The sequence below is a fragment of the Dermacentor variabilis genome, chromosome 8, assembly GCF_050947875.1.
Source record: "Dermacentor variabilis isolate Ectoservices chromosome 8, ASM5094787v1, whole genome shotgun sequence".
In the NCBI taxonomy this organism is placed as follows: Eukaryota; Metazoa; Arthropoda; class Arachnida; order Ixodida; family Ixodidae; genus Dermacentor; species Dermacentor variabilis.
Window position 1 is genome coordinate 54962613 of NC_134575.1, and position 27832 is coordinate 54990444.

Here is a 27832-nt window from a genome sequence, read left to right on the forward strand (position 1 = left end):
ACAATGTGGTCGTGAAATATATATGAGAAACGCACATGCGCAGAAGCGTGTATGTTTATGCACTTCTGTCGTCACAGGGTCTGCACAGTTTTGGTAGCCTAGCTACTCTTCGTCCTAGATCGATTCTGCATAGTAGTCGTAGCGGTGCCGTGCCGCTACGTGTGTTTACGGTAATATGCTAGGCAAGTCAGTTCACTGCTTCATGTTGCTAACACATAAATAAATCGCTCACAGCTCTAGCTGACCTGGCATTGCGTTCCCAAATTTTGTGAAAGGTAGATGGTGAGCTAATAAGGTTTATTAAATTGTTCCCTGAATTGTGTGCAGTATTTAACTGCCTTGCATACGTTTCTTTTCTCATCAGCTGGATGCCAGCAGGAACATCACACAAGCTCACTGCACCTGTAGAGGTGGTGCCTCATGGCAGTGCAAGCATTCAGCAGCAGTGATTACTTATGTCAATCAAGAGGACACATCAACGAAGACGTCCATAGCAAATGTGTAGAAGCGGCCATCGGCGAAGCAGCTTGGGATGTATAACAAGGGAGTATTGTTTTCGGAAATGTTCCCACCTAAGCGTCCAGATGACATGCTGATGAAGCAGCCTGTGCCCAGAGCCATCATCAACTCAAACAGCAGCTTGGTCATAATGCTCCGCCAAGAGGAGCAAGTAAAGGAAAATCTAGCAAGCTTGGACAGACGGCTCGGGTGCCTGGATCAGCCCAACGAAATATTCGCAGCAGAGAGCCTCCCAATTGAAGAAGTGACTGATGACTTCCTTCTTGAGGTAGTGGTGACAGAGGATAAACGAAACAACGTTGCAAGGCAAACGGTTCTATAGAGAGGATGCCCACAGTGCCATTTTGAGAGGGCACTGAGGATTTCCGCGAGTTACAAGGCTCACGGGATAAAGACGCGTCAAGGAGACTTTGAAAGTTCGGGAAAACAACTAGCAATTCCACACTACTTTAAAAGCGGAAAAATACCGTAGCAGCGCTAAACGCATGGACGTAATTGAGCGACACACTCGCTGACATGTAATAGTCCCTCATTTGCACCCCACAAACAGTGCTTAGGTGCCCCTATATTTTTTTTGGAGGGGGGAGGAAGGCTGTTTCCTCTGAGAAATCATTTTCATGCAGGCACCGAAGGGAGCCGATGGGCACTTTTCCACAGGAAACTACATCGTTTAAGGCAAAACACGATGGCACAAACCGAGTGGCATAAACCTAACTGTACGGCGCCAGCGCCGTGAAAACGGTGGAATGACAATGTTGACATGACGCTGATAGATGCTGGAGCTTCTGCGGCCAAATCACGAGAATGGGATGACCACAATGGATGGGCGGCGACTTCATGGTAGCGCTGATGTAACTACAATGAAGGCGAGAACATGACTTACGGCGTGATGACATCGCGATGTGGACCGTGAAATGGCGTCGATGGTATGACGACTTTGGTGGGACGAGCTGGATTAGCAAGCGTCCTGTGATGATGATTGGTTGTCGACGACATCATGTAGCCCGTGACATGACTGCAATTAGGCTACGCATCTGTGAATGAGTCATGGCGACGACGCATTACCTATGACGCAACGGCGACCATGGTTTTACGTGGGAAGCATGAAGGAGGTCGACTGGGGAAAGTCGAATGTTCAACGGCAAAATTACTTTGAAGGTATTGCGATGGTGTTGGTGTTACTCTCTGATGACGACATGATGAGGACAATGTAGTGATGATAAGAAAAAAGCGATGACAGTGTGGCGATAACGCCTCTTAGTTGGCGACAGTATGACTGATTTCAGAACGTAGTGACCACGAGAGAGTGACGAAGACAGCGGGATGAGGATGACGCTACAACGAAGGTCTCATTGCGATGCCTTGAATATGATAAAATGACTGTGACAGAAATAGGCAGGTATCATGAAAACGAAAGTGTGTAGAGTATGAGCTCACATACGCACTTACCTTTATTACTTGCCACCGTCGGCTGCGTCGGTTAGAGCCGCACATCCCGTTTTTGTGCAATATCCGTAGCAGTGCTAATCTACGGAGACTTGATACTGGCGGCACTACGTGAGTAGAATGACGAAGCTAGAGTGAAGGTGACGCGATGACGATCGACTGACGACGACAACGCCACGACAAAGGCATGATGAGAATGCAATGACTACAGTGTAATCACTATTACGGAAGGACACAGTTGGAACGACCGTAATGACAGCGCAGTGATGAAGGGACAAAAAGCACGGGCAGACAGATAGAAGTACCTTAATATCTATGAGCGATTCGCCAAGTCAGGACAAGCCAAGAGCAGCAACTCTAGGCAATTTGATAGAAGTGAAAGATAAATATTCCCTTTAAAGAAAGCTTTGGGCAAAACGGCATGCTTGGTTGCTACCGGTGCGCATTTGAAACAAATCAAACTGTCCGCCCGACCATCGGGCGTTCCCAGGATCCGCGGCATGTGAAAGTTTTCCGTCGTCTGTTACACAATTTCGTGCTGCCGCGTCCAGGTACACAGAGCCATACCTGAATATTGAATCGGTGTCGCGCTCGACACCGGAGCACTGGACCGGGGCGGCATATTGTGACGCACCTGTACGGTGGCCGATGCAGCTCCAAAGGAAAAAAAAAAGCAGGTGTTGGCCTATCGTCATTGTACTTTAAAGCAAAAGTGACGGCGAGAATTTAGTTGCCCCAAAAATGATTATTAGGAAGGAATCAAATTCGTAAGATCAAGAAGAAGAACTACAAGTCAACAACACAGAACACTGCCATAACGAAACGCTTTATTCATTTTGAGGATCTTCGCGCCGCATCTGGCCCCTTCAATGCAATCGTACGAAATTGAGACGGAATGGCCGGCACGAGCTCGCCTCGACAGAACAGAGTGCTCGAAAGCGAATGTCAGCGTCGCCGTAAAGGTAGCGTCATCGTCGTTGATGGCGTCACAGTCGACGTCGCTCTGAGGATCCGTGTAAGGTGTAAGAGCCGCAGGATCGCGGTTGACGGGCGTGTCGTCTTGTAGTCCGGTCGTTGGGACACACGGCTTCGTGCGCCGTGTGTTTGAGGTAAGATGAGGTAAGACCACTCATTCCTTCACGTGTGCGTCGTTTTCGCGCCCCTAGTCCAGGTCCAAGCGAGAGGCAACACGAAGTGCTATTCGCTCGCTCTACCGCTTGAAGACGCTGTCACTTCCACTTAAGCACGCAAGAGGTGTCAGTGAGTGTACGGAGTCATTGAGCGAAATGTGACTATGTTTGTTCGTGCGCGTGACACCGGGCTTATTAATTTAACTGGTAAGCGAATGTCTCACCTGCTGCTTCGTCGTCATATGGTGCTGCGCTTTTTCTGATTGCGAGAAACACCGCGACAGAATTGCGAAGCGAAGAAGCGCGGTCGCAACACCAAACTGCTTGCTTTTCCAGCCTGAGAACATGAGGGTAGTAGTAGCAACGTTTACTGATGTTATACATATGTCCCGAATGATGAGGATCTGGGATGAAATGACGAGTGAGATTTTGTAAATGAAGGGAATGTATAGTTGTAATATGTACATTGACTCTCGTTTGGTTCTTCTGATTGTTTCTTCCTTTGCTTTTAACAAAATGATGGTGTGTTGCAATGATGCGGCAGCTTCGTCGATGATGAACACTGGCCGATGCATGCTGTAGTAAGTGATATATTTCAATAGTGTCACGTTTGCCAGACCTCGTACGTGGATGTGGTCAATGATTGTTGTCAATAACCGTGATAAACTATACACCGGTGGCGGCGGCGTATAGCACGGCCACATAGGCCCTATACTCAAAGTGATCTGTGATTGGGAGAGAGTGCCCTGCGTGTTGGTAACTTTGTGTACGCTGTGTTTTCGCCACTTTGTTCGAGTTGAAGCCAGAGGCAGCGCAAAAGTCTATTCGCTCACTGTTCCACGCCTTTTCTTGAGAGCGATCTTTTTACTTGGGTAGGCATTGGAATGCTTACTGATTTAATACAGTGCGCCATCTACCAACAAGTATAGAGCAATGAAAGCACAGAGCATGGACGTGTTTTGTAAGGGAGTTTCTGTGAGAGCAAGCGAGCAAATATATTGAACTGAATTGCCGAGCTTTACATGCCCAATCGACGATTTGATTACGAGGCACGCCGGTGTGAGGGATTCGGAAATAATTTTGACCACCTGGGCATCCTTAAGTTGCCTTCAGTTCACAGACCGGGACACGGGCGTTTTAGCACGAGCAAAGGTATTGGACGAAGGATATGAAATATATAAAATGAACACTGCCCTTTCATTTTTTTTAGGTCACAAGGATACAAGTGTTGTCAGTTCACGTTTTCAGAGTATACTCATGGCTGCTGCAAGCCACAAAGCCGACTCATATTTTTATTATGGCATGCAGTTCTAGCACTGCGTCTCAGAAGGGCATTGTTATACTCGTAGGTATCCTCATCTTCTGAAGCTGCCGCTACTTCAAAACCACACAATGAATTGTTCTTGATATAAAACGCATTGTTCAAAGTGTGATGTCAAATTATTTATCTGCAAGCTTGGCCACAGCAGCTTTCCTAACAAAGAGAAGATGAGCAACGGAATCCTAAATAAGATTCATTCTTTAGGTTCATTGCCTCAAATGGAGCATAAATATCAACGAATTGAAATTGTAGCCACAACGCTTCTACTGCTGCAGACTGTAAAGATGTTTTGCAAACGGCTTATGTTCGTCGCTCTAGCCATATTTTATCTTTTGTCCCCAATACAGCTGGGGGGTCCCACGGGTGCGCAAGCAGGTTTTAGCTGGTACGCTCACCGGGTTTCAAGCAAGCGGAACAGAACATCAACGCGCCCAATTACTCGTACGACTGCTAGACGGCCACGTAAGTATATGCAATGACATCAGCATTCGTATGGCACTCAACACGCCACACGCAACGTATTCCAGAGAATCTGGGTCACTGCATTGTCCATGGCAAAACATGTAGCCCATCGAGCTTCTGTGCCGAGAAAGCAGGCTTCAAAGCCAACCGTCAGAAAAACTTGGGCAACAGGGTACGAGGCACTGGCAATGCGCCACACCTGGATGAAATTCTTTCGCAAAAGCTTGTCACTGCAAATGTGCGGCTCGTCAGTGAGTCGCTTTGATGTCAACTTGTGTCGGTGGGTGTGTGACACTGATTACTGGACTACTTCCACGGCCTTCCTGGGTCACTGCGTATGGGCAGCTGGGAATGTGGCGCTCTTAAATGAAAATCAAACTTACCACTTGCTTCGAGGAATTGAACCCGCGTCTTATGTGCTCTCAGATTCATGACTAAAAGTACATTCACACTCGCGCCACGCGCTGACTTTGTGGTGAAACCTCAAGATGGCAGAGCGTGTCCGGTAAAAAGCACGAGGGAGCAGCGTGGCTGGTGGCACACCTCGTGCATGACACAATAGGACGCTGACAGTGACGCTGACTGCGTCCCCACATTGCTTCAATGCTAATTACGTCAACGTCTTCATTCGCCATGAGATTGGATCTGCGGGAGTTTACTCATTCTTTCAATGATGTACTGCTGCTGAGGATTTGGAAGTGATTTGACTCATCATCCTTCACAATTTATCGTGCGGTAATAGATAGAAAGAATAAACTTTATTCTCCAAAGGGTAAGGTGATCAATCCACCCCCGACACGCAGGACAGCGGGCGGGTGCCGTCGCCTAAGATGCAGGCTAGGAGGTGTTGGGTCCCAGCAGCCTCCTCAGCCAGTTGGACAAGCCTGAGATGGAGCTCAGAGTCCGAGCTGCGCAGCATTGTCTCCCGGGTGGCTCTACTACCAGTATTGTGACTCCCCACGGGAGGGTACGGGCATTCCCACATTATGTGGTATAGGGTCCTTCTCGCCCGACCGACATTACACCTATCGCTCCTTGCCTCGGGGAACATCTGGTTCGCCCTAACCAGGTGCGGATACGTATATCTTTGCAGTCGTCTCCACTGACTGCTTGTCGTTTAATTTTGGGCCAGGCGGGGACACCAGCCAACGAGCTAATCTATAATGCTGCGTGATCTCCCCATATTTTAGTTTGCGCTCTCCGCTCCCTTCATCATAAAGGGGCCCCGCCCCGTAGCAGCTCGGCGGTAGAGTTCTCGAGGCAGCTCGTGGGCCGGCTCGTTTCCAGGGACGGCTTCGTGCGCCGGAGCCCAAATTATTTGAATTTTTCTATTTAACTTTCTCTGGCCTAGGATTCTCGCCGCTAAGGTCGAGATGCTTCCCTTGCTAAAGTTTTGTATGGCAGTTTTGCTGTCACTGATCAAATATTTTCGTCTAATCCAGCGTAGGCTAACGCGATCGCAATTTCCTCTGCAGCTTGTATGCTGCGCCCGCTCAGAGTGGCAGCTGTCACGTAATTATCGCGGCATTTGACGAGCGTTGCCACCGTAAAACCGTCGCTACCTCCCGCCGCGTCTACAGAGGCCACATCATGTGCAGGAATTTCACCGAATCTAATCTGTAATGTTTCGGCTCGTTTTTGCCTCCTGTGCATGTGTTTTTTGGCAGGGGGGGTAATCAGATTTTTCTCAGTTCCCTATCGACTTCCACCTTTTGGGTGGGGCCTCTATCCGGTGGGGCCTCTATCCGCAATGTGGCTGTTGCTGTTTTTGTGGTGCTAAATCTCAATTTGAGAGGTTCGAACCTCTTCCGCCTGTTCTGCTCATGTGTTGTGCACCCCTAGAGCCATCAGCCTTTCTTTGGGTGTGAGCATCGGCAGTCCCAGCGCTCTTTTTACGCATTTTCTCATTAGAGAATCAATCCTTGCTCTTTCCGCTACTTTCAAATCGAGATATGGCATTGCGTAGCTCAACCTGCTGAATATGTACGCCTGTATTAGTGCAATCAAATTTTTCTCCTTCAACCCTCGGCCTTTGCTGGCCACCCACCTAATTAGGCTCAGGGTCTGTATGGCGTGATTCTGCAGCCTCTTGACGGTCTCGCCATTGTGGCCGTATAACTGGAGAATCAGGTCCAAGATGCTAATTTCCTTGACTATTGGTACCTCCTTACCTGCCATATTAATTTAAATCTCCGACGGTGCCTTGCACCTTAAGTGTTTCGGATAGTTTATAAACCATTCTGATTTCTGCAGCAAGCATGCTAGGCCTCTCTCGGCCGCGTAATCGACTATGATGTCGGTGGCGGCCTGGAGCAGGCTTTCGACGGCGGAATCACTTCCCCAGTTGACCCAGAGGGGGATATCATCCGCATATATACTAAATTTTAATCCTTCGAGGTTTGCCAATTGGTCGGGGATTTCCCTCATAGCCACGTTGAAGAGTAGGTGAGACGGCAATGATCCCTGGGGTGCACCCTTACTCCCTAGCTCAATTGTTGGGGATTCCAGCGTTTGGAACCTCATGCAGGCAGTTCTTCCCGTCAGGAAGTCCCTGATGTATCGATATGTTCTGGTACCTACATTAATCTTGTGCAGCCCTTCCAGGACCGCCTCATGCTTTACTTTGTGAAAAGCCTTCGTGAGGTCTAGTCCCAGAATTGCTTTTGCATCTCTAGACCTTGAGTCTATTAATCATGTTTGATTTGGAGCGTGATGCCCTGCGTACACAAGTGAGGTCGGAACCCGGCCATCTCATGTGGCCACAGATCGCCCTGCTCCATGAAGGCCATGAAGCTCCACGACGTGCTCCATCAATTTTCCCACGCATAAAGTTAAGGAAATTTGCCCTAAGTTTTCCAATTGCGGACGCTTACCGGGCTTCGGTATTAAAATATTGCTTGCCGTCTTGCACTGTTGTGGGAGCTTGCTTTTATCCCAACATTCCTGCATGTACTTCGTTAGATAACTAATGGCATCGTCGTCTAAGTTCCCAAGCATTTTGTTCGTTACCCCGTCAGGGCCCGGAGCCGACTTCATTCTGAGTCTTAAAATCTCTGCCCTCACTTCCGCTTCTGTGATGGGGCTTCCAACGCCTCGTTAGGCGCTCCACCATAGTCGGGAAGTGGAGTTCGCGATGTTTCACCCACGAACGTCTCAATTTGTTCTTGAAATAATCATCGTTCCCTATGAACGCGTGCCTAGCTTTTGCCAATCTTATACCGGGTTGAGTCTTCGAGCCTTTGAGTCTTCGAGTGTAGCCGTAAAGGCTACACTTCTAAAGGCCCTCCGACCGTTGTGATAATCCGTCATAATCCTCCGTCATATAATCATATAATCCTCCGTCATAATCCGGTGCTTCCTCAATGGCGTCTGACCAACTCTGGATGTCAACGAGGAGCTATCATGAGTGTGGTACATTTCTCACGTTGTACAGACATCATTACGGGTTACTACGTCATTGCCGCCCATTCTAGGTTCCTTCATCTGGTTGGACTCGACAGAACTGGTCTGTCGCGCGGTGCTTGGGCACTGCGCGACAGACTACTGACAACACAACAAACAAAAATATTAAGAAAAAAATCCATGAGGAGATGGTTCTAACAGGTTCGTAAGGCAACGCTATACACAACAAAAACAGGGTTTACAGAAAAGATGACACGTCGCTAGACATAAAAAAAAACAACCATAAAAGTAGACAGATCTTTGCTGTAAGTTGACTGCGCTCGTCATGAATCAATAGTAGCCACGTCAAAGGTGGTAAAAATGACCAACGGGATGGTATGGCTGTTAACAGAAGGTTCGTACAGCAAGAAATGTAATAAAGGCAGGGTTTACAAACGAGTTAGGCAAAAAAGATGTGCACACAGGTTTTGACATTGTTCGGGGCGAATCGCGCATGCCTGTGTGTAGGTTGTGTGAACCGCTATTCTGGTGGTGTTGTGTAAACAATGCAATGAAAAACATGAAAAACAACATGTTTGAAGAAACGAGTATGAAATTCTCTATTTCGTGGAGTAAAGGTCAACGTACGCGGGTTCTCGTTAATCCCGTCGTTACATTTGTTGCTTTAGGAACCTCCTCTTACAACCATCCCGTACCCTAGTGCATTTTTACTACAGTTCACAAGTGTACCGATGTTGCATGGCCGCTGCAGTCACCTTACAGCGAAAATTCCGTCTTATTTCATGGTTGTTTATATATATTTTAACCACTTGTCATCTTTTCTGTAAAACCTGTTTTTGTTCTATATAATGTAGTCTTACGAGCGTGTTACAACCGTCAGGTCGTGCATCTTTTCTTAAACTGTTTTCTCATTTTTTTTCTCTTTATTTTTTTATTTTTGACTACGGGTAATCTTTTCTGTAAACCGTGTTTTTGCTGTATATGGTATTGCTCTGCGAACCTGTTACAAGCATCCGGTCACGCATTTTCTGTATATATTTTTTTACATGCACTGTTGATTCGTCACGAGTGCAAGCTTCTTCCAGCAATGATGTGTCTTGGCATTGGACAAGCGCAAAGAGGGCCGGCCCCCTATGCCATATATCTATTTAGGAGCAAGGCCTTTTTGTTTCATTTACTCCATGACGAAGGCCCGACCCCGGCTGTAACGTAGGAAATAAAGCACGGTACTACACGCATGTGCATAAAGCGAACAGGCAAAGCAGCCAAGGAGAGCACAGGACGATTGGCTGAATCTAAAATTCCAATGCCGAAAATAATGAAGAACACGGGAAATGATAGGGCTCGAAAAGTTGTCACCGGTGCGGACCGAACCCACAACCTTAGCATTACGTGTGCGATTCATAACCAGTTTCATAACCATAGCCAAATTCATAATCGTAGCCGTTCATAACCGAAATAAACGATCCATGGAACTTGTATTTGTGGGGGATCTCGCGTACGTGAGGCGTGAGGAAGGCATTTGTTTCCAAATAGTGTCCGAGTAGGTAGGGAGGCAGGTTACGTGACGGCGATACGGTAACAAAGTTATTCGGCGATGAATGTCTAGAGAATATCATGTGCGAAGCGCCTTGCGGTGTACGCTCTCGGGGGCAGAAATCGTTTCGCCTAAGCAGCACGTCGAGTCTTTAAATTTTGTTATGCACTGCAAATGTCTTTTGTGCATCAACGCCCACACCTGACTAACAAGTTCTAGCGTCGAAACTACTACTTCGAAGAAGTTAATGGCATTTTGGAGAGAAGCGAACGACCTCCTTCACAATGTATATATCGGGAGTCCCAAGTAACTTGAGCGAAACTACAAAAAATAGGCAAATGCCACGCCGCTGCAATGAACCAAGGTAACGTTGCTTGCCGTCGCTTGGAGAGGCTCAGATTATTATTATTTTTTGCATTTCGCCTAGTTACATAATGGGTATTTTGTATCTAATCAACCTTTCATATATTACAGTTAGATTAAAGGTGTCAATGAGAAAATTGTAGAGCAACGTGAAAAACTCGCGATACAGATTTAATTTGCATATTACGTGCCACATGAAGCGATTTTTCCAAGGTTGAGAAAAGCCCACAAATATATGCGACATTGCCACGTGACTGGCCGCTCGAGCCACATTCCTGGTATCGTATGAGGCTAGCTGGAACTAAAATGGGTTTAGTGTCGGCCGAGGTTGCGCCAACAAAGGGCCGCAGTTGCTTTCACACCACCAGCGCTGGCTGTGCCGCTGCGTCAGGTATCGAGTATGGGCCTGTTATTAACAGTGAATTGCCCTCGTTGGCTAAGCCAGGTGACGCTATTGGCAATACTGGGCCTGCATTGCGTTAGGACTGGCTATGCTTCGGCAAATAGTGGTCAACAACGTCCGTTCCCTTTTACAATCACTGCAGTGCTGTCGCTCAGTTCTGATCGAACCACCAGTGTTCGCCTGGCAGAGACAATGGCCTGCGTATATTGGTTTTGACATAGCATACTCTGGTCATTACAAAGCATATAAGCGAAAATGCGGCACTCTATACTTACTTAAATAGTTCTGCCATTAAGCCTACTGCAGCGATATCACTGGTCATTCAGTTGCGTCTGTTATGTTTGGTATGCACAGTGGTTCGAATTATTGCGAAAACTGTCATTTATTACCCACACGAATTCCTTTTTTGTTTTTACTTGCGTGGAACCGTTCAATCGGCGATCGTTGACCTTTGGCGCAAATGCACTTATGAGCTGCATTTCAAGCGCATTCACGCGGGCTCACCCGCAGTCTCGAGTGGTGCATTAACAAAGTCATGGAGGTGTATAATTCGGAGGAGTGCTAACTAACAGGTGCTTCGCATAAGCTAATGTGACTGGCTGTGATTTCAAAATGCTGCAAGATTTTGGAGTGCAATCTTCTGTGCAAGTCGCTAGCAATACCGCTTACGGCTGAATTCCTCTAGCGGCTGTAAGTTACATTGTAGGTTCATTGGATGTCATTCTGGATGGCTCTGAACTTTTCTATTGTTCTAAGGAGCGTATCGTCCGCGTAGCATCTGGCGCCCGATTTATTATAATCGCAAGTGCCTCTCGAGACATCCGTTTGCCGGTGTTTTTTTTTATTATTGCATGCTACATGATCTATAAGAGTAAAAAAAAAACCACGAACATATTGTTTTTACGCAGATGAAAGCGCAAAAGAAAGAGGTGTCATGTCGAACGCAGAAAGTGTGGCCCTTGATTAGTACCGCTTTAAACATGCAACCAGAAAAACACCAGCGTCACGGACAGAGGAGGCCTGCCTTTTCCTTCGTGTGTTTTACAGTGTGCAGATGCAGACCGACAATTATTCATTGCCCGCCTGAGGACTTTATTGGGAATGCCCTTCGATATCTTGAACAAGGTCCCTGTAGCACTTTCTGTGCATGAGTTATCTTGAGTACGGCGTTAATTTTTCCGGCTAGGTTTCTGACAGACGATAGCCACTCGTTTGCTTGTATTAATTTCTTAACGGGGCGGCGTATTGTTGAACTGGAAGCAACGAGTTAACGGAGCATGGCCGCAACAGATGCTGTGCGCCGGACTACCGCTTTCTTGTTAATTCAGTGTCTCGATGTACTTTTGTTGTTACATAAGCAGTGCAAGCAAACGTTTTCGATCTCTTTGAGATTTTACAAAAAGAAAAGCTTTAACATCTCTGACATTTAGGCTGTCTAATTATAAAAATCACCGCCAGTACTACTGATGGCTTAGCCACAATAGATTATCAAAGAAAAAGGTGGTGGGCGTGTCACTTCATAGTATTGCCGACCGTTCTCAAGGCGTTCTGTCTGTCCGTCCTTCGGTTGGTCCATCCGTTTACACCTGTACCAAAGTGCTTTAATCTTGTTGCAGCTGCGAGTTCTTGGGGATACATGACACATGGTACGGCAGACGATGAGATGCGCAAGTGAAATTACTACTGTTTTATGTGCATCTTTTAAGGAGTATTGCACCATTATAAGAACCACTAGTGCATTTTGGTGCCAACAGTTACTCCCAGCTTGCTACCTTTACGCAGCATATCCGTCCACGGCTGTTCTTTGTCTGCCAGAACGTGCCTCTCTGGTCTAAAACCTTGGGGTGTAAAGCGGAGAGGGAACGCAAGCTGGAAGGAATTAATTTCTCGGAAAATAATTGTGAACGATAGTTCAATATCATCGCCCACTAAAGAAACATCAATGGAATTAATATTCTAGATATTCGTTCTCCCCACTTGGAGAAGTTGGGTAGAAGCGCTTAACTTGTGGTGAAGTAAACGCAAATGTTGTGCAACTTATAAAGGTACATATTTTCCACGGACGGTGTCCTAAATGTCACGCCACGCGAAGGTTTGACACATTGCTTGTTTGGAACTCTAACTTTGTGGCGTAGCAGTCCGTGTTGACCATCTTGACGAACTTCAGTCCGGTCATCCCTTCATTTTGCCTCCACAGCTTGAGGCTGCAAGAAAAAAAAATAATGTGGGTGAAAATTTGGTTAAATCGTTCTCTAGTGAGAAACCTAATAAATCTTGAAAACAGCTAGCAATCCAAAGCCATTTCGTTCCGGGGCCAATTGCGTAGCCATCTTATTATCAAGTTAGTGAGGTCTGATGACCTAATTTCGAAAGAAAGAAAAAATAATATTCGGAAACCTTCCTCAAGTTGGCCAATGCGAATATGTGAGAGAACAAATTCATTGACATAGACCACTAATTAAATCCAATAAAGAGGCACACCTCGTTTGGGACGGGGGTTCGAAGTAAACAATACGCAGGCCATGCTTCTGAGCTTCACCACTTTATTTCTTGAAATTAGTCGCCTTCGCTTTCTTTTTTTTCCGACTGTTTCGTCTTCACACTCGGAAATTATATCGGAATATACACGTGCAATTCATTTCCCGCAATAATTTATGGTGTTCTTGGTTATTTCCCACGTCATCATAATTGGCATGACTTGAAAACCTAGTAGCTGAAAGTGGCTCTGGGGAGCGGCACTGTCTATTGCTCGCTGCTCATAGTCGATGCTGCTCGATGCTGTCGTGATCGACTTAGAAAATCTGTTGCTCCCACGCCCTGTAGGGGTTGAGCTAAAGGAAGTTTTTAGGGGTTACTAATTGGAGTGTATTAGTTGGCTCTATGTGCGGCCTCACCTCCTTCAGAAAGGCGTGGCAGAAAAATGACACGTGAGTAACATCATCTTCGTCAGGCTAATAAAAAGTGGCCACGACGAAGACTCGATTCTCTGCTCGACCGCCACTGCAACCACTCAGTAGCTGAGCACGAAAACCAGTGCGCCTTAGTTGACTTGCGCCACCATAGACTTGTAAGATCGCTGCAACAGGCGACAGTGAAGAATATCTCCGAGCCTGTGCACGTGGTGTGGCTCTTTCTTCCGGGCTTGATAGAAGAGCGAGCTGCTGCGGAGCAATCGCGGCGTGAGCTCGGCGAGCTGCAGCCGCTCGCTGCACCTTAGAGTTCTCGTAGACGCGCAGACACGAGTGACGAAGCCCATGGCCGACGACGACGAATAAGATGCAACGCGTTTGAAGTACCCGTTGGAAGACGATTACAACGTCCCTCGTTGTATGAAGTGGAGTTCGACGAAGTAATGAAATGTAAGGCGCCATGGTGCTACTCGGGAAGGTGGTGTGATTGTACTAAAAAAAGTTCTGCCAGGGAGAAAGCGCATTCTACTCAATGTGCGTGAAATGTTACTTTTGGTTCTCCCAAACGAAACACAGCTGACATATCGCAATGTGGCCGGTTTGTTGTCTTCGGTTGTTTCGATCTCAGAAGCTGTAATATTTGACCCGGAAACATAACAAAACATTTTCACATTATATGAAGTACTTAGGTGCCCCTATACGTTCTTTCTTTCTTTTTTTTTGGGGGGGGGGAGGAAGGCTGTACCTACTTAGAAATCACTTTCATGTAGACACCGAAAGGAGCAGATAGGCACTTTTCCACAAGAAACTACATCGTTTCAAGCAAAACACGATGGAAAAAGCAGAGCGGCATGAACATGAATGTGTGGGGCCAGCGCGGTGAAGGCAGTGGAATGGCGATATTGACATGGCGCTGATAGACACTGGAGCTTCTGCGTCCAAATCGCGTGAATTGGATGAACACGATGGACGCACGACGAGTGCATAGTATCCCTAATGTAATTTCAATGGCACGAAGAAGAGAACATGACGATGGCACGATGATATCGCGACGTGGATTGTGAAACAGCGTCGATGGTATGACAGCTATGGTGGGACGAGCTGGAATAATAAGGGCATTGCGATCGCGATTGCTTGTCGACGACGTCATGTAGCCGGTGACATGACTGCAATTATATTACGAATCTATGAAAATGGAATGACGACGATGCATTACCTATGACGGAACGCCGACCATGGTTTCACGTGGGAAGCATGAATGAGATAGGCAGACGAAAGTCGAATGTTCAACGGCAAAATTACTTTGGAGGGGTCGCGATGGTATTAGGGTTACTCTCTGATGACGACGCGTGGAGGACAATGGAGTGGTCATGAGGAAACAGCGATGACGGTGTGGCGACAACGCATCTTAGATTCCGATGGTATGACTGATTTAAGAACGCAGTCACTGTGAGAGAGTGACGACCACAGGAAGATGAGGATGATGCTAAAACGAAGGCCTTATAACAATGCCATGAATGTGATAATGTGATGACAGAACCATGCAGGAATCATGAAAACGAAAGCTTGTAGAGTGTCAGCTCACGTTCGCACTTACCCTTATTACCTGCCACCGTGGACTGGGTTGATAAGAGTCGTAGTCCGGTTTTTGTGCAATATCGGTACCAGGTAGTCATGCAACAATTTGGACAGCATATAAAACAGGTATTAACTACATGAAGATGATGGCATGATGATGACGACACGACGGCACGACGACAAAGATAGGACAACACTAGAGTTGTCCTATCTAGATGGATGGCTGCTCGTCTGCGGCGACATCACAATGGCGGCAATACGGGAGTAGAATGACGAAGCTTGAGTGAACATGATGCAATGATGATTCAATGACGACGACAACATTACGAAAAAGTCATGATGACAATTCTTTCACTACAGTGGAATTTCCAGGACAGAATGAAACAGATGGAACGACCGTAATGGCATGGCAACGAAGAAGGGACAAAAAGTACGGGTAGACAAATAGAAGTACCGTAATATTTATGAGCGATTCGCCAAGTCGGCACAAGCCAACAGCAGCAACACCAGGAGACTTGATGGAAGAAGCAAACAAATATTCCCTTTAAAGGAAGCTTTGGGGAAAACAACATGCTTAGTTGCAACCGGTACCCATATGAAACAAATAAAACTGCCCGCCCGAACATCTGGAGTCTCCGGATGCGGGGTGCGCGAAAGTTGTCCGTCGTCTATGGCACAATTTTGTGCTACTGCGAGCAGGTACAGAGAGCCATACCTGCACATTGGATCGGTGTCGTGCGAGACACCGGAGCACTGGTCTGGGGCGGCGTATTGCGACACGCCTGGTACGGTGTCCCTTGCAGCTCTAAAGAAAAACGATGTTCGGCTATCATCATTGTATATTAAAGCAAAAGTGACGGGAAGAATTTGATTGCACCAAAAATACATGATTAGCAAGGATTCAAATTCGTAACGTCAAAAAGAAGGACTACAAGTCAACAACTCCGAACACTATCGTTAGGAAATGCTTTATTGATTTGGATTGTATTTATTACGCATAAGAAAAAGTAGGTGCATAAGCTATACAGGGTGTCCCAACTATCGTGAACCAAGATCTGAAGATACGCAAATGCCACGTAGCTGGAAAAAACCAAGGTATTGTATTTAGCGGCCGCTTAGAGATATTCAGTATTTTTGTTTGCGCTGGCTCGGAAGACGTAACAAATCTTAATTTGTTAATAAACGTCTCAAATAATGTAATTAGATGAAAAAGTCCATGACAACATTGCTAAGCAACATGATAAGCTCCCGATACAGTTTTCTGTTACTCGATACGTGCTGCACAAAAAGAGTATTTTTTTTCAAGCATGAGAGAAGCCTGAGAATAGACGCACAGTGCCTCGAGCCGCCAGTCACGCGGCAATCTTGCGCGTAATCGCGGGCTTCTTTCAGGTTCGGAAAAACAGTTTTATCTAACCCTAATATTTGAGAAGTTGATTAAATAAGTAAGCCTAATCATATAATTACGCGGCATGCAAAAGTTACGCGAGTATCGTCTAGTGAAGGCAAACAACATTACCTCGGTTGTGCCCAACTACGTAGTATTTGCATTTTGTATATTTTGCATATTTTCGCACGTGTAGCTTTAAGACTCGCCTGTGAGATGAAGAACTTAGGCCGCGCTGCCAAAGCTACGGCGAAAGATTCGACCTATCAAATACACCTAGCCGCCCGAAACCGTTGAAAAACACGTAGGAGGCCACAATGGCGCAAAGTCGTTAGCCATTGTGCCGCGCATTCTCGCCTCCTTTCTGACTACGTGCACGACGCCGTAGTGTATCTGTGGTGGCTCGCCAGAAGTGTATCGATTCAGCGATAGAGGTGGTTAAGTTTCGTGTGCGCATTAGCACGCTCTCCTTGGCGCGCAAGACGCCGGCGGTGTCTGTGTGTGCGCGTCAGTGCTTTTGTATCTACTGGGCCAGTGGCGGTAGGAAAATAAGGTAAACTGACAGCCCTGTACCGAGCGGTGGACATCGGCTCCTCGATGCTCTGGCCCTAACAGCGGAAAGCGCTCTGATTGGAGTCCAAATGTGTGCTGAGAAGTCCTCAAAAGGCGCTCACATTTTGGTGAGACGTAATTTTTAGTGCAGCCAACGCCGAAATTTCGCCAGCGTTACCGGCCGCCGGCCTCTAAGTCTTGTAGTGCTTGGCTGGACGGCCCCTAGAGAGCACCGATGCCACGCGGGCTCGCTGACTTCCGAAGGATGGAATGCCAGCAGCAGTAGCAACAGCGGCAGTACATGGAAACAAGGAGTGGCGCCTGCAGCGACGCTCGGTCTTACACCGAGTGTGGCACTCACTGATGCCGACGCTTGGCCTTCCACTACCTAACAAGCCTTGGACTACTCGGTGACCCAAGTTGCGGGCAAACCATTCGAAATATATAGAGAAAAGTCAGGCAAGCACCAGGAAGTGCGTGAAGTAGCTAAAAGTGGTGATCGCGTTATTACCGCACGATAAGTTGTGAGGGTGATGAGTGAAATCACTTGAAAATCCATAACAACAGTACACGATTTAAAAAGTGAGTAAACTCCAGCAGATGCAATTTCGGGGCGAATGTAGACGTTGACGTAATTAGCATTCAAGCCATGCGGGGACGCAGTTTACTGTCAGCGTCCTATCGTGTCATGCACGAGGTGTGCGTTCAGCCACGCTGCTCTCTCTTGCTTTTTGCCGGACGCGCTCTGACATCTTGAGGTGTCACCCCGAACTCAGCACGTGGCGGGAGTGTGAATGTATGTTTAGTCACGAATGTCAGAGCATATAGGACGCGGGTTCGATACCCAGCGGCACAAGCGTAGTCACCCAAGTTGGCGTGGAAGTGGTCCAGTAATTAGTGCTACATACCCACCGGCACTAGTTGACATCAACGAAATTCACTGACGAGCGGCACATTCGCGGTAAAAAAACATGTGCGAAAAAACTTCATTGAACTGTAGCACCTAGCCAGTGCCTCGTACCCTGTTGCCCAAGTTTGTCTGACATTTGGGTTTGAAATCTGCTTCCTCGGCACAGAACCTCGATGCACTACATGTACCACGGACACTGCACTGACCCAAATTGTCTGGAAAATAATAACAGCCAAAGAAGGTTAGTCCTATGAAAGCGCGTTGAGTGCCATACGAATGCTGATGGCATTCTATATACTTACGTGGCCGTCTAGTAGTTGTACGAGTAGTCGGACAAGGAGTCGTTCGAGTAGTGTGGCGCGATGATGTTCTGTTCCACTGCCTTGAAAGCTGGTAACCTGTCCAGCTATAACCTGCTTGCGCACATGTGGGGCCCCCAAGCTGCCACGGGGACAAAAGATAAGATATGACTAGAACGACTAAATGAAACCGTTTTCCAACCATCTTTACAGTCTCCAGCAAGAGAAGCCTTGTGGCTACAACTTCAATTCGCCGATACCTTTGCTCCATTTGGAACAATCAAGCTAAAGAATAAATTTTATTTAGGATTTGGTTGCTGTTCTTCTCTTTGCCACGCAAGCTTCTAGGGGCAGGCTTGCAGATAAATAATTAGGCATCACACTTTGAACAATGCGTTTTACTTCAAGAACAATTCTACGTGGGATTTTGAAGTAGCAGCAACTTCAGGAGATGAGGGTGCCTACGAGTGTAACAATACCCTTCTGAGACGCAGTGCTAGAACTGCACGCCATAATAAAATATCGGTCTGCCTTATTTCTCGCTGTAGCCACGTTTATAACTCTGAAAACATAAACTGACAACACTCGTACCTTCCTGACCTAAAAAGATGAAAAGGCAGGGTACATTTTCTTTATTTTTACACCCATTGTTCAATACTTCTGGTCGGATAAAACGCTCGTGTCGCGTGCCTGCGAATTGAAGGCAAGTTATAGATGCCCTGGTGGTCAAAATTATTTCCGAATCCCTCACACCGGTGTGCCTCATAATCAAATCGTGGTTCAAAACCGAAGAATTCAATTCAGTATCTTTGCTCACTTGCTCTCACAGAATCTCCCCTTACAAAACCCGTCCATGCTCTGTGATTGAATTGCTCTATACTTGTTTGTAGATGCCGCGCTGTAATAAATCAGTAAGCATTTCGATGCCAACCCACGTGAAAAGATCGCTCTAAAAAAAAAAAAAGAAGGCGCGGAGCAGCGAGCGAATTGACTTTCGTGCTGTCTCTTGCTTCAACTCGAATAAAGTGGCAAGAACACAGCGCACTCGAAGTTATCAACGTTCAGGGCACTCTCTCCCAATCACACATTGCCTTTAGCATAAGTCCGGTGTGGCCGCGCTATACGCAGCCGCCGCCGGAGCATAGTTGATGACGGTTGATGTCCACAATCATTGGCCACATCGACGTACGAGGTCTGCCAAACGTGACCCCATTAAAAAACATCAATTACAACAGCACCCATCGGACTGTGTTAATCTTCCACGAAGCAGCCGCATCATTCAAACGCACCATCATAGAAGAGGCTTACTTCTATCTCCCATATATTAAGGTTTCTTGCCGGTCAAACTTGGGGCACATCCGTGGCTTCTATGCTTCAACTATACAGGACGCTGTTCCTAGGATACTTGCGATACAGCACACCAGTGCTGTCCAATGCTAGCAAACTAACATTCATGTCCTACAGAGCATTCAAGGCCAAGCCCTACGAGCATGTCTGGGGCTACCTCGAAATGCTTCAACCGTGGCAACAATTGCTACCGCGAGAGACCACCCAATAAGGACCTATATAGATATCGACGCACTCCGGGTGCATGTTCACCATATATCCAGAGTCCCTGACCACCATCTCGCTCGCTTGCCTGAGAAAAGACCCAAGGCAGCGTTCTCCAGATCGAGTTGCGGCTAACCGGCACTCTTTGTCTTTGAGGCACTCACCCGCAACAAGAACGCCATCCCCTGTGTGGTTCTTGAAGAAGCCTCCAGTGTACCTTGCTGTTCCAGGAGTAGTGAAGAAAGCTAGCCTGACCACCGCGGCTCTCAAGCAGATCACATTGGAACTTCTGCATTCTTCATACGCTAACCGGTTTCATGTTTACACGGACGGTTCCGTCTCGGAAAATTCTACAGGCGCCGTTGTTCTACCATCTCAATCGGTCGTCATCAAGTTTAAGATTTCCCATGTAACGACATCTACAGGTTCTGAACTGGCCGCCCTTCGCGCTGCTGTCGAATACATTGAAAAAGCACCGCCCAACAAATGGGCAGTATTTTGTGACTCGAAAGCAGCCCTCCAGAGCTTGCGAAGTTTACGACGTGGCAATTATGAACAGCTGGTGTCACAAATCAACGAAACCTGCCATTGTGCATCTGAAAGAGGACATGATATCATATTTCAGTGGCTGCCGGGACATTGTGGCATCGTTGGTAATCACCTCGCCGGTGACGCTGCCCGACGTGCCCAGGCTGGCTCACCGACACTCCTTATACCTTTATCCAGAGTCGACGCTGCAAGAGAGCTTCGCAGTCTCGCTCGTACAATCACGTTAGGTTGCTGACATACACCACAGAACTCTAAGTGTCGTTTATACAGCCTCGACCCTTCACTGAACCTTACATTACCAGCGAACCTTCCACGACGTGACGCAACACTGCTGTGTCGGCTGTGGGTAGGAGTAGCATTCACCAACTCCTACAGCTATCGTATTGGAATGGCGGATTCACCAATGTGCGCAAAGTGCAAGTGTGAAGAGACCATTAGTCACCTTCTGTGCCACTGTTCTCGCTTCGATAATCAACGTGCGACCCTCCAGTGTGCCTTGAATAGACTGGATGACAGGCCATTTACGGAAGCGAAGATCTTGGGAGCCTGGCCTCACAGCTCATTGGCCCAGAAAGCAGTTCGAGTGCTTTGCGCTACCTGAGAGCAACAGACTTGAGTGCCCGACTATAGACATTCTACACCTAAGTTCTCTCTCTCTCCCTCTTTCACTCCCCATTCCCCTCCCCACGTGTGGGGTAGCAAACTGGACTCAGTCTGGTTAACCTCCCTGCTTTTCTGTCTTCCCTTCTCTCTCTCTCTCATACCATTAAAAGATAAGAAAGAAACGCAACAACAAGAACAAAACGAGAGACAGTGTACAGAATAGAACTATACATTTGCTTCATTTACAAAATCTCTCTCGTCATTTCATCGCAGGTCCTCATCATCTGGGAGTTATGTAAAACATCAGCAAACGTTGCTACCACTACCCTCATCTTGATGGTCTCATGCTGCAAAGGCTAACAGTTCGGTCTTGCCACCACGCTACACCTTTTCACAATTATATCGCGGTGTTTCTCGCAATCAGATCAAACAGAGTAGCATATGACGACGAAGCAGCAGGTGAAACATTCGATTTCCAGTTAAGTTATAAAGCCACGTGCCACGCGCATGAACAAACATAATCAAATTTCGGGCAATTCTCCGAAAACTCCCCGTCACCTATTGATGGATTAAGCGGAAGTAACAGAGCGTTCAAGCGGTAGCAGCGAGCGAATAGCCCTTCGTGCTGCCTCTCGCTTGGACGTGAATAAGGGGTGCGAGAACAATGCATACAGATGGAGAAATCAGCGGTATTACCTCCTCGTAATCGTCATCGCAAGCCTGGTTACACCCACTGCAGGGCAAAGGTATCTCCCCTACTTCTCCAACTACGCCGGTCATGGTCTAATTGTGGCCATGTTTTTCCTGCAAACTTCTTAATCTCATCCGCCTACCTACTTTCTGCCGCCCGCGGCTTCGCTTCCCTTCTCTTGGAATCTAGTCCGTAACCCTTGATGACCATCGGTTATCTTCCCTCCTCATTACATGGCCTGCCCATGCCCAATTGTTTTCCTTGATTTCATCTAAGAAGTCACTAACTCGCGTTTCTTCCTGACCCAATCTGGTCTTTTCTTATCTCTTAATGTTACACCCGTCATTCTTCTTTCTATAGCTCGTTGCATAGTCCTCAATTTAAGTAGAACCCTTTTCGTAAGCCTCCAGGTTTCTGCCCAGTAGGTGAGTACTGGTAAGACACAGCAGTTATACGATTTTCACTTTGGGATAATGGCAACCTCCTGTTGATGATCTGAGAATGCCTACCAAAGGCACCCTAGTCAATCCTTATTCTTCTGATTATTTCAGTCTCATGATCCGGATCCGCGGTTATTACCTGCCCTAAGTAGAGGCCCCTTACCCATTCCAGTCCATCGCTACCAGTCGTAAGCTGCTGTTCTCTTCCGAGACGGTTAAACATTACTTAAGTTTTCTGCAGATACATTTTGAGACCCGCCCTTCTACTTTGCTGCTCCAAGCCAGTGAGTATGCATTGCAATTGGTCCCATGAGTTACTAAGCCAGGAAATATCATCAGCGAATCGCGTTACTCACGTATTCTCCATTAACAAATGGCATCCTGAGGTGCACTCTCCCAAATGCAGAAACTGTGAAGACATAGCGACCCCAAATCACATGCTCTAGGCTTGCCCGGCGCTAAATGGTCTACATGGGAACAAAGAGTCAGGGTAATCCTCCCTTCGTAGCCAGGAAGAACAAGCGCAAAAACAAGTCATCGGTCAAGCCCAGGCCGCCGCGGGAAGCCATCTAATTCCGGTCGACGTCTAGGGAGGAGGTAGATGGTGAAAGGGGGAGCTGCGTCTCACCCCGATAACCCAACTCTCTGGCGATTGCAAATAAAGTGCTTTCTCTCTCTCTCTCTCCACTAACTCTTATCCCCAATCCCAATCCAGGTCTCTGAATAGCTCCTGTAAACGCGCTGTGAATAGCATTGGGGAGATCGTATCTCTCTGCCTGACCCCTTCATTTATTGGGATTTTGTGGCTTTCTTTATGGAGGACTACGGTGGCTGTGGAGCCGCTATAGATATATTTCAGTATTTTTACATATGGCTCCTCTACAACATGATTCTATAATTTCTGCATGACTGCTGAGGTTTCCACTGAATCAAGTGCTTTCTCGCAATCAATGAACGCTAGATGTTAGGATTGGTTATATTCCGCACATTTCTCTAACACCTGATCGAAATTGTGAATATGGTCTATCGTTGAGTAGCCTTCACGAAATCCTGCCTGGTCTTTTGGTGGACAGAAGTCTAAGCGGCCGGACTTCAAGACGACACGCGCTTTAACCGTGACCAGACGGCTCTTAAACCTTCTCAATTTCCGTCTCAATTTCGTGCGATTGCATTGAAGGGGCCAGATGCAGCGAGAAAATCTGACGATTGGGCACTAAAGCCTAAGCATTCTTTGTCACGGCAAAAGGCCATGGGGAAACACGCATAGTCTAGGAAAACAACTATTTAAAATTTAAGGTAATGTGAATCATTATGATCGAAGAAGGATAGAAAGTGAATGCGCTGAGGAAAAGAAAACAATACTGTCGAGTTGCTTCAAAAATACCATATGCATTGCCGAAAAGGAGCAAATTTCACATGTTATATACAGTTCTTACTGTTCATTTCACAGCGCACAAAGCTGTGAATGAAGCTGGTTGCTCTCTGCGACATGGGTCTAGATCGGTGTAGCGCGAAGCGGGGAAGAGGCGGGCTTGTTTTCCAGACTAGAAAATGCAGGTACAGTGGAAAACAAAGGCTTGCTGAATAACTTGGATATACTACGTATTGTAACTTGGATATAGTACACTTCTTGGAAACTGACGTCAATGCGACTCTTGAGTATGTTTCTTTACCTTTCGATTGTCCGCTCGACAATACAGTGTGCATAATTATAATCAGCGACGTTCTCTGCCATGTTTTCGTGGCTCTCTCAGTTCTCGCATTATAGCGGCTGGCTGTTATGGAAACTTTTTTCAGGAACAATACACGTCAGCACGACAAATATTGTTGCACAGAACCGCGCCTCTTATAAAAAAAAAAGGAATCGGAATTTGGGCACTTATTCCGACACAACGCGATTATCTACGAAGCTGTAATAGTTGAAGGTGTAAAGAAAAGCGAAACAATATCATTTACACCTAATTAAACATGCACAGCTTATTACGCTATATAGCACTTTGAATGGTTTTGCAGTGAGGTAACCAAGGAGAACTATTAGCGCCTCCAAACAATAAACATCATCAAAACAAAAACTACCAAAAGCTGGTGGTACACCACGGAAACTATTCGTGCGAGATAAAATGTGGTGGGTTCAAATGCAGCCTTTGTAAAGAATGACTCAAGTGTTACAGCGTGCATTATGGCTGCTATTAGCCATGCTTCCTAGTAGCCCGAAATAAGTATAGGTTACAACCTGCTTATATTTCGTGCAAAGACGAGGGAAGTCATGGTAACTGGAATGTGTGATGCATTTATTTATGTGCCCGGGAGGCTAGACGTGGTGCAAATAATTACTCAGCCGTTAGTTTCTTCCCTTTCTCTTGCGGCATCAGATGTTGCTAGTTTGTTTCAGCGGTGTATTCGGAGAATAAAAGAAGACAACTTCTTTATATTTGGTGAAAAAAAGTTCGCGTTAAGAAAACGATGTAGGTATACTTCGATGTCCCACGAATAATTGTGACATTCGCAGTAAAAACACATGCAAGCCGCCCGCAGCCCTGACAACATGGGACCTGTCCCGTTGCGACTTCCTGCTGACCTTTACGAGCGTCGTGCGCAAGGAAATTACGAAGCTACGCTAGAAGCCCGAGTACAACGACCAAACAAGAGCATTGCGATCTTCACCGAGAAGATGACGCACCTGTTCCGCCACGCCGACTTGGATATGCCTGAGGAGAAGAAAATTCGGTTCCTCATGAGTGGCGTGAAGCAGGAACTCCTCGCCGGATTGATATGCAACCCGCCCAGGACTGTTGCTGAATTTGTTTCTGAAGCCACAGCCATTGAGAATACGCTAAATATGCAGAGAATGCAATATAGCCGCCGAAACTACAACGACGTTCAGGAAATCGGAAGTGACGACATGCGAGAGACCACAGAGCGGTTTTTCGCAAGCGTCTGCAGAAGCTCTCCCCAAAGTCCAGCCTCAAGTGGCCTCAATCGCCGACTTGGTCAAAGAATAGGTCCTTGTGGGTACTGAAATGCAACCGCCATCACTTCAGCTCGAGCTGGAAGCGATGACATACGCCGTCGTCGCCCGTCGGCAGATCCCCGCCGCGGCCGCACCAGGGCCCTTTGACGCCACGATTCCGTTCCGAGACACCGCTTCCGCCGCCACCCCGCCCACCTGTCGGCCAGCGAAACGCCCCGAGGAAGACAGACGCTTGGCGCGGCCCCATTCACCGCCCGCTCTGCTACCATTGCGCAGAAGCCGGCCATGTGTACCGCCGATGCTCATACCGCGACTTGGGACTCCGAGGGTTTGCCGTCAACGCGGTACGTCTACAGCTTGAGGAGGGCACTCGTACCATCGCTGATTACCTCGCCGCCACTGAGAGCAGCTCTCGACGACCTTGCCGTTCCCCACCACCAGGTCGCTACTAGTCGCAGCAACGACGACCATACGATGGCCCAGCCCTATACTTGTCTACGAGCGCTTGTCCGGAAATCTAGAAACACCAAAAGATGAAGACGCGGTTTCTGTTTGTAGAACTGGCGAAGATCCATAAATCCACGAGACGCCTCCATCCAACGAAGCCGAGATTCAAAGAATACGCCGACAAAAGACCTGACGACGTTACGTTCCGACCACACAACAACACGACGCAGCCGTAATCCGACGCCATGACATAACTGTAACGGAAGATAAAGAACCACCGACATCGATGTGCTTCTCGAGGCCACACACTCACTGCGTTAGGGGAGACAGCAGCCGACTACTCCGTCATGAGTGGACCCATCGACGTCCAGTTAAAGAAAGGTAAGAGTGCGTGGGAAGGCCCTCAAGTTCGGACCGCTGGAGGACACCTAATAATGGCCACTGGAATGTCCGTGGAAAGAATTACCGTTAATGAGTGGACATGCCCAGCCACCTTCGTTATCATCCAATAGTGCTTACGAGACCTCATTCTCGGCAGGAACTTCCCGAACCAACAAGGCGCAATTATCGACCTGAAGACAAAGTCAATAATCCTACCCGAAGATCAAACGACACTGCCGGAGACCGCATGCAGTCACCATGTCTTGAGTATTCTTGAGGACCAAATCAGCATCCCGCCTCGCTCCATATTTGTCATTTCCATTGGCAGCGAAACACCTGCAGACGTATAAGGCGTCAACGAGCGCAACCAACCTCTACTGCTCGACCGTGAAATTTGCGTCGAGGGCACGGAGAGGAAGCGAAAGGGATGTTGACAAACTTCAGCAAGTACTTCAAGCGCATCAACAAGAGCACGACGATTCCATACATCGAGTAAATTGTGGAAACGAGCAGTGCGTTTGTGCCCTCGGATTCTGCCGCATCTACTCCGACGTCCGTAGTTTCCGAAACAGACTGCGACATGAATCCAAGTCTCCCCCTGGGTAAGCAGCAAGAGCTCAGAAGTCTTCTCCGACGATGCGACGACTGCTTCTCGACGGTACAGAGGATTCGACAGACACCAATGACAAATCATTGTGTAGTAATCTAAGAGATCGCTCGACCACTCCGCAAAGCTCTTACCGAGTTTCAACACGACAACATGAAGCTATAAGGCAACAAGATGACGAAATGCTGCGCGACGACATTATCCCGCTGTCGAATAGCCCGCGGGCACGTCCTGTGTTATTGTTGCAGAAAAAGACGGAACCGTACGTTTCTGCTTCGATTATCGTCGAATGAACAATATCAAGAAGGATGTCTACCCGCTCCCACGGATAGACGACGCATTGGATTGGCTCTGTAACGCAAAATACTTCTCGTTGATTGATCTCAATACTGGCTGCTGGCAAATAGGAGTCGACGACAGGGACCGAGAAAAAACTCAGTGTCCTTCCACTCTGTGAAGAAGTATGACTAGCGGAGCTGTTTACGTGGGCCCCTGAATGGCGAACTGCACCTCCGCCGCGGGTGGGCCCTGTATCGCATTATCTTTGGGGTCGGCCCACGTATGGGGATTGCATAACTCCTGCTTCACCTCCGTCGCGGGTCGGATTGGTCTTGCACTACCTTCGGGATCGGCCCACGTATGGCGAGTGCTTAACGCTTGCTTCACCTCCGCAGCTGGTCGGCCGGGCATTGAAATATATCTTCTGGAATGGCAGATGTATGGGGAGCTTTCTTGCTTACCAAGTCAAAAACAACAAGAAAATTTCCTTTGACAGTAAAGGTATACAGCTTCGCTGTCAAAACCCCCTTCATCACGCCAGGTGGCCTCTACGAGTTCAAGGGAATACCGTTGGGTCAATATTATGCTCCTGCAACGTTCCAGCGCGTAATGAACACGGTACTAACAGGGTTGACGTGGCAACCCTGTCTCGCCTACTTGGATAACGTCGTCGTCTTCGCCGGGAATTTCTACGATCGCCTTAGCCCGCTTGCGATAGTACTATATGTCATATAGTCATGAGGGCTTACTCTGAAGCCAGAAAGTTCCGCTTCGCTTACGATGAGCTTCAGTTCCCGGGCAACGTCACCAGCAATTATGGAGTCTGCCTCCGACCTGTAGAAGACAGCTGCCATCGCAATGTTCCCGTCGCTCATCTACAAGAAGGTAGTGCGTAAATTCCTTGGCATGTATGTCTACTAAAGGCGCTTTAACTGTCAGACTTTTCACGCATCGTGGAGCCACTAACACACCTAACCAAATGTGATGTCGAGTTCAAGAGGAAAATGCCGAAGGGCGACGCATTTCATGAGCTCAAACGACGCATGAAGTAGCCGCCAGCACTTGCGCACTTCGGCTCGGACGCCGATACCTAAA